General features: G+C 37.4%; 1 long non-coding RNA gene across 3 annotated transcripts in view; it reads right to left on the reverse strand.

The window, feature by feature from the left end:
- LOC110257598 overlaps positions 1-15563 on the reverse strand; it is an 803392-nt gene that overhangs the window by 599059 nt on the left and 188770 nt on the right. For all 3 annotated transcript variants that reach the window (XR_002340440.1, XR_002340441.1, XR_002340439.1), the window contains one exon: positions 7050-7137. This is a non-coding gene — a long non-coding RNA (uncharacterized LOC110257598). The remainder of the gene's footprint in view (positions 1-7049; positions 7138-15563) is intronic.

Raw genomic sequence — 15563 nt, forward strand, 5'->3', positions numbered from 1 at the left:
GAGTGAGTGCATGAGTGAAAAATACTCTCCTCCAATGTGAAGAAACAAAACTTTTCAGTTACGAAAAGTTTCTCTTTCTCCCTAATTCCAAAAGTTTAAACTTTCTGTTGCCAAGGTAACTTTTATTGGCTTTTGCTGCTACTTGTTTCCCTTTTCCACAAGTGTCTTTATGTTGTCTAATACTTCCCACCCATAAATATCTCTTCTTTATCGTCATTTTCTGCCCTTTATTTGACAAGTGTATTTGCTTAAGAATCTTCTTTCCAGCATCAGTTTCTAAAGTCAAGAAATTTATTTACGTGAATTATCATCATTTTTAATTCCTCCAAATACACACTGAGATATTTAAGGATGCTGCTGTAGATAGATCATGCGTTTGCCTGAGAGCAGCTTAAAACTTCACACTAACTATACCTGAAAGTATGTAGGTGGAGAATAGCCAAAGCTAGCTTTGCTAGATTAGGATAGCTCTGTAAGGTTTCCAGGAGTTAAAGAAATAACTTTCTGCCTCCAAATATTTCTTTTATCAATGTAATATCTCTGCCATGGATTATCTATTTATTATACTTCAGACATATCACTGAATTCCTGCTACAACATATTCATTCTTTCTGATAAGACATTTATGTTTAAAATGACTTTATATTTTAAATCCCAGGAAATGTGAAAATTCCCCTGATAAGTCATCACTTCTTCATTTCCTCATAGTTTGAGCAATGATATTCACCACCTGAAAGGTAAATATCTTCCCAGCTCCTGAGCCAACCAAACAGAATCAGGACAAATTTTTGGAAACTTAAACATGTAAATCATTCTCAAAATAAGCTGTGTAATGCATGGGGTTCAAACCTTAGATTGCACTCATTGGCTGTAAAACCATGAGCAGGCTATACAGCCTCTCCGTGTCTGCTTCTTTACCTGAAAATTGGGAAGGAATTAATACAGAGTTTTGCTAAGAATTAAATAAGTTGGTAAACATAAAGTTCTTAGAATAATGTTTATATAAAATAAGCACTAATTTAAAATTAGTTATTTCTGACTGCTTGTGTAGGGAGTACTGGTAAGCTCTCTTATTTCCCTCTCAAGTTCTTAGTAAGAGCTCAAGCCCTTCATGTAGTGAATGTTTTGAGTTAGTTTTCTCCAGTTTACTTATCATAACTCCATCATTTGCCCTCTGTTTATGGTATTTCATACAAAAGAGAATGCTACCTTTCTGTGTGCTTTGTTATCTTATTCAATTAGTCCAGCTACTAAATCAGATGCTCTGAAAGACCATTGCCCTGGGGACTAGTCACTTGAATAATTCCTCATTTTTCTTCTAATTTAAAAATACTGCTTTCTTTTAGATAGCCTGGTACTACCCAATTACATGTCTAGTCAGTTTGCAGCCTGGTAAATTTTTCTAACCAATTCTCCACTCTGATTCTGGATTATTCGGCCAACTTCTCATGTCTTATCTTGCTTATTCCAAGCATCCCTACTCCTAAACTCCTATATCCCTAATGCAAGGGATACAGTGATAATCCTTGACTATCACATGCATTTGTTTTAAGATATCAAGTTAAGATGATTTAAGTAGCAAATAACAGAAAATTCAAGTCAAATTTCTTACTAAATCAGAATATATTCCCTCATATACAAGAAATATCAGGTACAGCCTTTACAAGGTTTGGCTAATTCATTTGATCAACAATGTCAAGGACCCAGGTTCCTTCTATCTTTTCATTTCACCCTTAGTGTACTTGTTATAGATGAGCACCATTTCTAGAGGAGATACCTGATGAAAGAAAATGTACTTTTGTTACGTGTGTGATTCCTTTCCCAGAGCCCATAGCAATCGCCCCATATCTTACTGGCCATAGCCAAGTCACTCCTGAACCATGCTTAGTCTTGACCCAACTTGGAGAATGGGAACACTTGAAATAACACAGACAAAACAAGGTTTACTCTGAATATGGAGTAGTGGAGTGGAAGCATGAACAAAATTGGTGCTTGGACAATGTTCCAGTTATTACTGAAACATAAAAAATCATATCAAATTCTCCATGTTTATGGACATCCTCCTGATCCATTCATCTGTCGATGGATATTAAGGTTGTTTCCATGTCTTGGCTATTGTGAATAGTGCTGTGATGAACATACATGTGCATGTATCTTTTTCAAGGAAAGTTTTGTCCAGATATATGTCCAGGGGTGGGATTGCTGGATCATACGGCAGTTCTATATTTAGTTTTCTGAGGTATTTCCATACTGTTTTTCAATGTGTATGTCTGCATGTGCATATACATGTGTGTGTGTGTGTGTATGTGTGCACGTGCATGTGTGTAAATAACTGGGGTCACTTTGCTGTACAGCAGAAATTGACAGAATATTATATATAATATAGTAAATATAGTAAATCAACTATAATTAAAAATACAAAGTAAAAAAATAAAAAACAAAACCGGCGAAAAAACTTTTCATGTTTAAAAAACATTTTTGTACCTCTTACATTTCTTATAGGTAAGGAATTTGGCATAAACTGATAAACTATGGGGACGATTTTTGGCACAGAATACGTCATGTGGCTATAGTCAGATAAGGGTTGGAACTGGAACAGTAAATGACTAAATTCACTGGAAGCTAAACAAGCTTCTCTCTCTCACTGTATAATCTCAGGGTTTTTGGGGATTTCTCTCCCTGGGCTACTCCAGGCTTCCTCAAAGCATGGCAGCTAGACTGCTCACATCGAAGCTTAAAGCTCCAAAGGTGAGGATCTTAGGTAATAAGAAGGATGCACACCATTTTAAAGCCATAGCATAATTTCTGCCACATGCACCTAGATACATGTAAGTCACAATTCTGTTCAGAATTAGGAGGAGGGGAATTAACTCCCATTTCTTGATATGCGTGTGACAAGGTTCTAGAAATACACATGACATGAGAGGTGCTATTTAGCCATCTTTGGCAAATATCACCTGCTACAGACTAAAAAGAAGAAGCCTCTGTTGGGTACTCTGCCAAAAATTTTATTCTGCTCATCCTATGCGAACAGAAGATAAGGTAGATTAATTTGGGCAAAAACTCAGGATCAGAAAATGTTTAGGTGACCCATTCACAGTAAGGTGCCTGGGCCAAACACAAGCTCCTAGACTGAAAGATATCATGCATATTTGATGGGGGAGAGAGAAAAAGAGAGGAAGTAACAGAGAAGAAAAGGAAGGTTTAAGAAATGACAATGGAAGCCATAATGATACCAAATAACTAATTTCCTTTTTTTGCATAGTGTTGCTAGTGGTTAGCACTTTGTGAGCCACTATCAGCACTTGTCAAATGTTTCTGACCATGCCTCTGGCATGCCACAGATTCAACTAGCCTCTTTCTACTGTCTGTGCTCAAGTGTTCTGTTAGAGCTTCTTTCTAGCATTTGCAGCTATGGAAGGAGCAGTACCTGAAGCTGTGTTTGTTGTGTGTCTCTTCTTCTTGACGTTCTAATAGTGGTATTCTCAGCTCTGTATGCCATTTCAAAAATGAGTTAATACAGATAAAAATGAATTGTAGCTTGGTAAGTGAATGAAAAGAGTATGTGGTCATATTGTAAAGGACTTATACATCATCCTTTTCTGTCCAAGATTTAAAACAAGTGTTAAAGAAGGGAAAGGATGGATCAGAACATAAGAGATATCCAAGAGGGCTCAGTTCAGTGACTTAAAACAATTGAGAAAATTGGGAAAGGAAATCTGAACTGATAGAGCTATGGAGGAGCAGAAAGGGACTTCATAGTCATCATAGAAAGATTCAGTGAATGACCTGAGAGCTGAATGATATGGAAGGCATGTCAAGGACATCTGTGGTTTCAAGCTTGAACACTTTTATCAATAATATCTTCACTGATTCTATTTAAGGCAATAATATACACAGGAGGCCTCAGAGCTTAATTTCATTGGCCTTTTACATTGGTGTTAATAAAATCTGTAGTAGTGGATAATAATCATGTCTAATGCATTGAGGGTCAAAGGAGGAACCATGGAATTTACTAACAGTTAAGGATAGAGCAAAACAAAGCCAGAAAGAGAATTATTAGTGAGCTAGAGGAGGAAAATAGAAATAATGTATAACAGTGAAGAATACTATAGCAGAGAAAATCACGATCAATATTATTATGCAAAAGAACAGCCAAATTAAATAAACAGAAGTCACTGGATTTGATGATAAGTGTATTTTCTATCTTCTTAAAATAAAAAGTCAAATTAACGTGAGTTCAGTAGCAAATTGGACATGAAAGAACTAGCAATTTTTGTAGACTCTTTAATGGAATTTGTTTGCAGAAAGGAGAAAATGAGAGCACCTGCCTGCAAGCAATGCAGGATTGATTAGTGTGTGTGACAGTGTGGTTTGAGGACATGTCTGCTAATTGAACTTAAGAACAATATTCTTAGAACCAGTGGAAAGGTGAACTTGAGCAAAAGAAAGGTCAGTTCCTCCTCTGAGAGGAAAAAGATAGGGAGTGATAACTATTATGGGAGAAGACAGATGGATTTTAATGGTTTGATGGGTATGACTGACATGCACAGTTTAAGCAGTTTTGAAGAGATTGTAACATATACACTGGGTGATGTATAATTTTAAAAAATAAGCCCCATATCACCAGTCAAGCCATGGAGTTAGCTTGAAAAAATAGGATCTAGCAACTGACAGTGATAAAAAGAAATCACTAATTACTATAATAATGATTAAAGGTAAGAAACATATTTCCACTTCTCTGAAGATCTTTAAGACATATTCATTTCTGTCATCATCAATATCCTACCCTTGAATTACAACTGATTTCCTCAAAATCTCCCATCCCACGGTAACTCTGAACCCCTACTTCTTTTTATTTAAGCCACTATTGTTCTTATTCTCGCTTGAGTAGATGAAGCCTTTCTAATGTCACTTAATCTATGTATCTTTCCCTCTCCTTGTCCTAAATTTGACACCCTATTTGTTATCTTAAAACTACATCACAAAAAACCTAAAGAAACAGCCGACACAAAGGGAATACTCACTACATATGGGAAATGATCATAATTTCCTGAACAAACATGCAGAAGAAAAAAACTAAAAATGTAGATTTTTACCTCATCACAGATGGGGTGAAAGCCAATGTTGCAAATAATCTGTTCATAAATTTATGCTAGAGTTGCTAAAATATTGGTGATTCCTCAAAGATTTAACTGTTCAATATGTGAGTATATATGTTCCCAGAATCAATTACTAAAGTAGTACATCATATTAAATTCTCATATATTGTCTCATAAGTTCCTACCATGTACCATCAGTATATGTGGATAGTGGCGTTTTCAACTTCACCAAGGTGTTTGTAAAATCATATTATTCCCCATAGTAATCATAGCTTCTTAAGCATGTGATGTGTGCCAGATTCTTCCAAGTATACTCCTCGCAACAACCCTAGGTGGTATGTACAACTTTGATTAATTTTTACAGATGAGAAAATGAAAGCATAAAGGCAAATGAGAAGAAATGAAGAACAAGTACACGTGATCTAAACTGCTGATGCGGGAGTGTGGTAAGCAGAAAAATAGCCTCTCCCCAAAGATGCTCATGCCCTAATCCCTAGAACCTGTGAAAATGTCACCTATTATGTAACCAGGGAATTTACATTTGTGATGAAATTTAAGGGTCTTGAGATGGGGAGATTGCCCTGAATTTTCAAGGTGACCTCAGTGTAATCATGAGTCCTTAAAAGCAGAGGAGAGTTAGTGTCACAGAAGGAGATATGATCATTGAAGAGGAGGTAAGAACAAAGTGACCACAGCCCAAAAATGTGGGCAGCCCCTAGAAGCTAAAAAGGGTAAGGAGTGGACTCTCCCCTAGAGTCTCAGGAAGGAATGCAGCTCTGTTGATCACACTTTTGATTCTAGCCCATAAGGCCAATTTCATATATCTGACTTCCAGGGCCATGAGATAAAACATTTTGTATTGTTTTAAGCCACTAAGTCCTTAGTAATTTGTTAGAGCAGCAATAGGAAACTAATACAAAATTAATACTAGAAAAGACAGGGATAGTGAAGAGTGAAGTCTTTGCGTAGCTGCGAGGGAAGAAGCAACAGACTAACGGGACTGGCTTTTTTGTTTGTTTCCTCGAGGAAAGAATTTTTTATTTTTGATCCCAATTAATTATATATATTAATTATATATATGTGTTGAGTTATATATATATATATAGAGAGAGAGAGCACACGTGCATTATATATATATTAGGAGTATATATACTGTATGTAGTATATATACTTTATATATTAGTATATATACATTAAATATTATTTAATATTATATACATTATATATATATTAGGAGTGTATATATTATATATATATTAGGAGCAAAGTAAATATGAGGGATTATAAAAGGTTAGAAATGTCCCTGAAATAATTTCTCTACTGTGAAAAACTATGTATATTTCTAAGACACAATGCTGAGTTGTCTACTCACAGTAACTTGCCTAGGCTACCCCTTTAAAAACTCTGCTTCACTTATATCATCTGTGGAACAAATTAAAGGAATATTTGTGAAAATGGGGTGGAGTCTCCCTCCACCCCATTTTCACAAATATTCCAAAAAGGAAAGAAGGGCATCACTCACATGCCAGATATATCAATTAAATTCTGAAAGTTAACAGTGTTGAGGACAGCAGATGGAGGGGAAGGCCAGCCAATCTGGAACTGGCCTTAAGTGCAAGAAGACTGTCTCTGGTCAGCAGGTGGAAGGGTCAGCAGGAAAAAGCATTACTACCTTGCATCTCCGCAGCACAGTAGGATGGGATTGCCTACAGAGATCCTGCTGGAGCTTCTTGATTATGTAAAGACCATCTAGAGAAGAAGCCTCAAGAGAGCCCTGATTTACATGAGGAAAGACAATAATTGATGATCCCCTATGACAACCACCATGCCAGCCAAAAACACGGTGACCCCTACCATCTCTCTTGGCGACAGCCTAATAATGAGGAAGGACAATTTAAACACAGATAATAGGAGTCTCACTATCAGCAGCCATCAATAACACCTTACCTTTATCTTCTTTCTTCTGTTGCTTGATGCCTGGATGGTTGAAATAAGTCCAGAACACATGCTGCATAAGCTTTCTTGTCTTCCCTTCCTAAGTATGAAAAAAATATTCATTATATATTTGCATAAGCACAAAAGTTTCAAAATTTTTTCTCTTTTCCTATTTCATCATGAGCAGTTGGGATGATCTTTGTAAATACTCATCATATTTGTGTACTAAAGCCACTTAAAAGATTTCTTGCCCTCATGATAAATCTCTTCACATGGAATCCTTCTTATCTGGCTTTAGCCTACTTCCCCAGCATCAAAAGTCCCCTACATGTTATGCAGTTGCAGTAACGTGGAACAATCTTTATTTCTCCTAGAGTTCAATGTTCTCTCATCATAGGGTCTTTGTGCATATAGTAGTTCTCTCTGTTGGGGATTCTCTGCCTCTCCCAGTGTCCAGGTCTCCAACCTCACAAACTTAGGGAAGCTGATCCAGACATGTTTCAGGCCTCAGCTGAGACGTCAATTCCTCCTGAAGGTCTTCTCTGACCCATGACAAAGTGAAAGGTGGTTGTGTCCCAGCACTGTCCCAGCACTGGGCTCTGTTCCATATTTGAGAAGTGCAGAAAAATATGAGCACTAAAACTCCTGTTTGGGACAGCACAATTTGGGGAAAAAGAAATACACTGATAAGCTATGGAGGGTGATTCCCAAAGAATTAAAAATTATCACTAAACTGTTACATAGGAGTCTATGAGGGAAGTTTGCATTTTGTTTCTGAGAGAGAAAAAAAAGATAAAAGCAAGAAAAAGTGGAGACTGAAACACACAGTACAGTTAGATGACCACAATTAAGAAAGACAAGACAGGAATAGTGAAAAGAGCGAAGTCTTTGAGTAGCTGCGAGGGAAGAGGCACCAGACTTTTTCATTTTGTTTTCTGACCTGTCTGTGCCTTAACAAATACCAACATGTCTCTGGATGAAATCATTATTGGTAATTTATATTCTTTTTTCTTCTTTATATTTTCTGAAGATTTCTTTTTCTTTTTTTTTTTTTTTTTTTTTTTTTTTTTTGCCATTTCTAGGGCCGCTCCCATGGCATGTGGAGGTTCCCAGGCTAGGGGTCTAATCGGAGCTGCAGCCGCCGGCCTATGCCAGAGCCACAGCAACACGGGATCCGAGCCGCATCTGCGACCCACACCACAGCTCACGGCAATGCCAGATCCTTAACCCACTGAGCGAGGCCAGGGATTGAACATGCAACCTCATAGTTCCTAGTCGGATTCGTTAACCACTGAGCCACAACGGGAACTCCCAAGATTTCTAAAATAAGTAATTTTACTTTTGATTTTGTTGTTGTTGTTGTTGTTGTCTTTTTTAGGGCCACACCCATGGCATATGGAGGTTCCCAGGCTAGGGGTCGAATCAGAGCTGTAGCTGCCAGCCTATGCCACAACCACAGCAACGTGGGATCTGAGCCATGTCTGCAACCTATACCTCAGCTCACAGCAATGCTGGATCCTTAACCCACTAAGCGAGGCCAGGTATCGAACCCACATCCTCATGGATACTGAGGGTTTGTTAACCACTGTGCCATGACAGGAAATCCTAATTTTACTTTTGAAATTAAAAAAGTACTGTTTTATCTGTTTATTCATTCAGCATATATACTAGACACTTACTAAATACCAGACACTTTTCAAAGCATGGGAATAAAACACAACAAAAAGTACAAGGTCCCTGCTTTCAAGGAGCTCACATTCTGGTAGGAAGTGTAGAAATATAAGCTCAAAATAAGTAAAGCAATATCAGATAGTAAAAAATAATATGTGATACAATCTTAAGTGTTTGGAGAAGGACCTTTTCAGTGACAAGAAGGTATTTTTCATGTGAAGATAGAAGGAATGGCCTTCTAGGCAGTGGGGACGGATAATGCAAAGTTCTGACAGTGTGAAAGTCTTAGAATGTTACTAAATAGAATAAATACCAGCATGAATGAAGTTATGACTATGGGAGACAGGTGATTAAGATGGAAAGAACAGTTGTGCCAAAGTCCTATCATATAAAGTCTTAGAGTCCAGGATGATGAATCTAGATTTTATTCTCCACGTAGTACTGATAGTAAATTTACTGTAAGCATTTTCCAATTTTACTAAGTATTCTTCTAAAATACCATTTTAACAGCCTCACATTATTCTGTCATATGGATATGCTAAGATTCAATTAATCATTCCCTAATTATTGGACATTTAGGTTATAAGCCTTGGCCCAAACCCAACTTGAATCAATTAGTGAAACAGAATGAATCCACCTCTTTACTGCTTCAATCAAATGCCAGTTAGGAGCAATTAGTATTCACTGAAAATGATATATGACACCAGAAATTATAATCAGGTAAGAAATGTGTAGTATTTTCCCTGGTATAACTTATTTTGACATGTGTGGAATAAAGAGTAGATACTTAAATTAATATCATGGCATGTTTTCAGCTATCTCTGGAGAGCTTTTAGAAATCTAATAAGTAGATACACTGGTATAAATCATGAAAATTTAAAAAGTGTTTTATTTGAAGTAAACATTTCAAAAAAGCTATTCAAGAGGTATCAAAGTAAAGATGGTATATAAATACTTGAAAGAATAATAGAGGTGACTTTTATATTGGTAGGGGGACAACCTTCATTTTAAAGGAAGAATACGTCCACCGTGGTCAGGGATATTCTGCCCCGCCATGCTGTCTAGATCTCTGATATTTGAACTGCATCTGCAATAACTGCCAATTTCTCTTCCTGTCTTTACCAGAATCCCCTAGAGCAGGAACCTCAGCATATTTCATGCCATAATCCCTTGATAGTTGGATAAAGCTTATGGTTCCTTCTCAAAATACTGATATTAGCTGAATAAAACTAAATACATAGGACTGTAAAGGAAGTCAATTATCCTGAAATTTACTTGTATGCATAGTTTTGGACTCAGATGAAGGCCTGGGTTACAGCTCTCCATGGAGGGTTTCTAAGCTGTAGTACAAGATCTTTCCTAGCCTGAGCTAAGCTAAATACATGTATAGTGAAGAGCATGCTTATGACAGTACGTGTGTGTGTTTCCAAAAATTGAACCCTCGGGCCCCAAGAGCCTGGATGTATAGTCAGTGCTCAAGCAAATCTTAAAAAAATCCTTATTTTGTATCTGGGCCCCAGGAACATCAGCCCTACACAGTGATTCCTTTACTTTGGTCTAGTGCTTTAGGGTGTAGGGCATCAAGAATGCCTATATTTTCTTAAAAGCTGTCATCCTCTGGGCCCCATATGAATGGAGAGTTAGCCCTCAGTGGACTGTCATGTCAGCCTTCCAAAGACGCTGCTGCTTATAAGGAGGGCCGATGTCTGATCTGGTCACTACTACCGTGCTGAATTTCTACAGCCTCACTTGCTTTGCAGGCTGTGAAGCTGGCCAACCCTGAGTCCAGCTGTGGAGCTGCTCGAGTGGTTCTAATAGCGAGCACCTTCCTCTATTAGAGGCACAGCGCCCTGACGCACATTTCCCTTCTCCTCAAAGAAGTCACATTACTTGGACATAGACCTTAAATCAGGCCCACAGACTTGAGCCTTTTTTGTTGCTATTGGCTTGATTTTGTTTTCTGGGCTTTTGTTGGTTTTAACTTCCGGCGCATTCTTAGCGCCGGAAGCAGTATCTGTTCTTCTCCACATTGACCATGGAACTCCTCCACACTCTCTCAGAAACTAGTTTTTAGTTCTACTTTCTGCAGTTACTGGCCAGCTACTGGTCAAAATTCAAACAAATTTGACTCAAAGTTCATTTTCTCCATGTAGTCCTAACAGCCAAGTCTTAGCATTATAATTTTCTTTGAACTTTTACTAGGTATGATGTGATCAACTTGTGCCTTCTATGCCAGTTCTATCCACACCCAGATTTCTAACATGCATATGTGTATGTATATACTAGCGAGCAGAGGGATGTATATTTGTATCTCTGTGTGAGCATTTGCTACTGGAGATTAAACATTGGAAGAAAAGTGTGTTTGTAAAGAGAGAATATTTTCCTTTGTAGCAACATAGAGGATATGAAAAGATATGCACATCTTTTTATGGGTATTATATTTTCCCAAGAGTCTCTCTGGGTATACGCTTGGAAACCATAGATAAATATCCTTTAAAGTTGTTCTGATTAGGAAGTGAGAGAGAAAACTGAAGGAGGAACAAATACTCTGACACAGAATAATACAAAGGAAGCAGGAAGCCCCTGAATCAGGTGATCCTGAGAGCTCCTCCTTTATCTACCACTTGCTGTGCAATCTTAGTCACTCAGGACTTTGATTTTCTCACATTTAAACAAAGAAAACATGATTATTTGAGGATCAAATGCCTGGCACTGTATGGGGATCAATGTATGTGATCAATAGATGGGAGGTCCCTTCCCCTACTTCTGTCAGCCAGTGTTGCTTCTAGGATCTCTAATGTTAAGTGATCAAATTTGCATAGGTCTAATACAAATAGCAACTTTTATTAAGTATGTTGTATACAGGAGGTGCTTTTCTTGGAGCTTTAACTTTTTCACATCACGTAAATATATGGGATAGTTATTTCTGTTAGTCACAGTTTACACTGAATGATCTGAGGCACAGAGATACAAGCATGGTGACAATCACAAAACTCATAAGCAGAGGAACTGGGATTTGAGCCCCTGCCATGTGGCCCAAAACCCAGGCACTCTTACCCCATATGCCAAAATTCCTCCTATAAACTAGGTAGAATTGAGAATGTTAGGCATGATTCAAAGATCATAGATTTGCCCATAGATCCTGTCTTTGGGAATTAGGAAGGAATAAAGTGGCCTTTTCTCAAAGAATAGGTAATGAGTCAGTATCATATAAGAATCAGTGCTGTCTGCAAAAGATCCTGGGTGTTCAATGCTTGGACAATGAGCTAGCTGGGCGTCGGGGCACTCACTTATTATTCCAGCTAGAATAAGAACCAAACTCAGCCTTCCACCAAATAAGTGGCTCCCTCTGCCTGCCATGTAATATCCACGAGCTTCATTTTCCAGCTGTCCCCCAGTCTGCAGGTGCAGGGAAACTGGCTTTCCCAAACACTTCTGGGAAAACACAGAAGTGTTTGGGAAAGTAAGCGGTACCTTCATATAGAGACCGTCTATGCCAAACAGACTGCTTACTTTCCCCTGAGCACAGCTCTTCTTCAGACTTACGCTATATGAGGACACTCAGAAGGGGAAGGGTATTTTCTCCAGCAATGGAATGGATCTCACACTCCATAGGATGATGGGAAACTAATGACTGTCTGAACTCTCTTCCTGATTAGTTCTGACAACACATGTTACCCATTAGACCACACCGTGTCATGTTGTGGAATTTGTCCCAATTTGTCCCAGGCCCCAATGCACCTGTCCATGCATTGACAGGTGTCAGCCCTTAACACATTCAGTAGGCATGTGAGTTTGAGAGCAGTATAACAGGGGACTATTCTTTTCAGCCACTGAGTGGCTTATGCCAGCAGGATGATGATAGTGATGACGATGATAATAAGACCTCATACTTGTACATCACTTTACATCTTCAAAAGTATTTTTTCGTCTATTATCACATTTTACCTTCAGGAAAGAAAATATAAATTATCCACATATGACAGTTGAGGGAAATGAGACATGGAGAAATAGAGACCTTTCCAAGTTTGGCACTACTAAATCCAAGAACTAATACTACAGCTCAAGCCCTCTGATGGTTTTACACATGATGCTTGAGAAATATTGAGTAATTAATTCAAAAATACTGCCCCTAAATAGTAGTTGAGAGGTATTCCCAGACAAGTGGGGATCTTGCATGCAATGAATTATAATATTAGCTAAATCAAGTTATATATAAATTATAACTGGTCTGGGCAACTTGACAGTTTATACTGTTTGTTTCCTCTGCAGGCACCAAGTATGCAGCGTCAGCTGACCTGAGGAACCTTTCCATTGAGAATGTATTTGGATGCTGACGAGCATAATTCTGCTCTCGGAAAGCTGCTTCTTTCCTGGCAGATTGACGACTATTCTTCATTTGCCAAGATAATCTGAGAGTCATCCAACTAAATGAAAGGAGCAAGGATAATCCTATTTTCCCCCAAAAGTCAATGTTCTTTTATTACTCATTGCTTTCCATTTTTGTAGTCCTTGCAAAATTGTTGTCTCTAAGTGGACATTTTACAGGTACATACCTTTTCAGCCAAGTTCTCCATTTTGGCACAAAAAGACTTTGCATGCACAAATTGAACATAGGGCTAACATCAGTGGCGTGCGCAACAGTCCTAAAAGGACTTGAGTTGTTGACAGGGCCTTTATTCTTTGGGTCACTTCCTTTACTATGCATAGACTTTCTGTCAGTACTGAAATCACTGCCAAAAAATTCTAAAACTCTGAGCACTACTGACCCTTTTTACATTGACTTTTTTTTTATAGAATATCAGTGAAGACCGTTGTCTTTTTTTAAGATCCATCACAAAGAAATCAGTATATCATTTAATTTTTATGCTTTCACAATATGTAAACAATAGCTCTTCTTAGGTACCTTTCTCTATTGCATTTGAAGACATCTATACATCTCACAAGAACTAGTTAAGAAAGGAATAAATGATGCATATTAATATAGATTAGCTTTTCCTCTCAATTCCATGATGGTATATTCTCCTCCATCAGCAAAATATTATATAATTTTGTATAATGACACAGAAAACAGTAAAAAAGCTTTACTCAGTAACTCTTTTATCCTTTGGTTTACCATTTTATACATAACAATATGTATATTGCTCTATGCATGTTATTTATACTGTTTTATATAAGTCTGTTTCACTTTCGTTGGAGGAGTTGGCAATCTGAACTATCAATAATAGGGTGTTGTCTGAATACCGTATATCTGGGTTCTATTTCTGATCCAACCACATATTTTTGAAATAAATTGCATTAATCCAAGATTAATTAATCATATTTTAAAAGAAATAAGAATGAAATATTAGAGTATTGTGTTTTCAATTAAATGCTTATTTTTCTGTATATTTTGTACCCAAGCAAGTTATTTTCTTTTACCTAGATGACAAATGTAATCAGGTGCTTTATAAATTCTCACATTCTGGTATTTTGAAACTCATGTATTAACAAATGAATAGTTTCTCAATTGTCTGATAAACATAATATGAAAGACTAATTTCTAGTATTCAGTTTTTCACCTTCACCTCAAATATTCAGAATATTAGATACTAAGAAATCCAATGCTTTTTTTTAAAAGATATGGAATAATTACTTGATATTTATCAAGCTCTTTTTGGGTAAAGGGGATGTATAATTGAATTTTACTAAAGCAGTATATTATTATTTAAACTCTATTTTGTATCTGATTTTTGTAAACCTACTCTATCTAATGTACAACCAGTTCCCTGTTGCCCTGAATCCAGGAGGTAACCATCTCGAACCAGATGCAAATATTGACCTAGATATTGTAATCAAATGATAGTAACTGAAGAATTTTTAAAGATTAATAAAAATATACATAGTTACGTACTCCATTTAATTTTTCATATATCAGTTTTTGGTTTTTGCTTTGGGGTTTTTTGTTTCATTTTGTCTTGTTTTTTAAAGTAAAGACAAAGTTGAGGTGAGTGCTACCATTTAGGGACCATTCCGAATTGGCTTAGTCAAAATGATAGAATGTCCTGAATGCCATGATTCCAAAACTATCATCCTCCTTCCCTCTTTTTGCCTTCCTTTTCCCCCAAAAGTCCTTCTCCAACCAATTTTCAAGGGTTTAAATTTTACTATTACTAGCGCTTTATTCCTTTAACCTCTGTTAAATGCAAATTCCTCTTGGCAGAATAATAACTAAAGTGATTAGTATCAATAATCTCCTCAGGAGTTCCCATCGTGGCGCAGTGGTTAACAAATACGACTAGGAACCATAAGGTTGTGGGTTCGATCCCTGCCCTTGCTCAGTGGGTTAAGGATCCGGCGTTGCCATGAGCTGTGGTGTAGGTCGCAGACACTGCTCAGATCCCGCGTTGCTGTGGCTCTGGCGTAGGCCAGTGGCTACAGCTCCTATTGGACCCCTAGCCTGGGAACCTCCATATGCCGCAGGAGCGGCCCAAGAAATGGCAAAAAGACAAAAAAAAAAAAAAAAAAAAAAAAAAATCTTCTCAGAGTATTTCTCCAGTAAAGGTTTTCATGAAGGGAAAAGAGAAAATTTAACTCAAGGAATAAAATAAATATAGAACAAAGATAGACTTAATTCACTTCTCTTTTTTCCTAAAGTCAGCTCTGGAAATTAAGAACAGCTACATCAATACCCAGTAGTATATAGTAGAGCTTGTTACAACTGAAATGTGAGCTAAAGGATGATTCCCTGTCATACAGGCATAATCGTACAAAGGATTTTCTAACCTACTGGACTGCAAATCATCTGCATGTAATACAGGAAAAGAGAATAGTAACCTGAGAGAACACATACTTCAAGAACCTTCAAAATACCAC

Source organism: Sus scrofa, chromosome 18 (genome assembly GCF_000003025.6).
Source record: "Sus scrofa isolate TJ Tabasco breed Duroc chromosome 18, Sscrofa11.1, whole genome shotgun sequence".
Lineage (NCBI taxonomy): Eukaryota > Metazoa > Chordata > Mammalia > Artiodactyla > Suidae > Sus > Sus scrofa.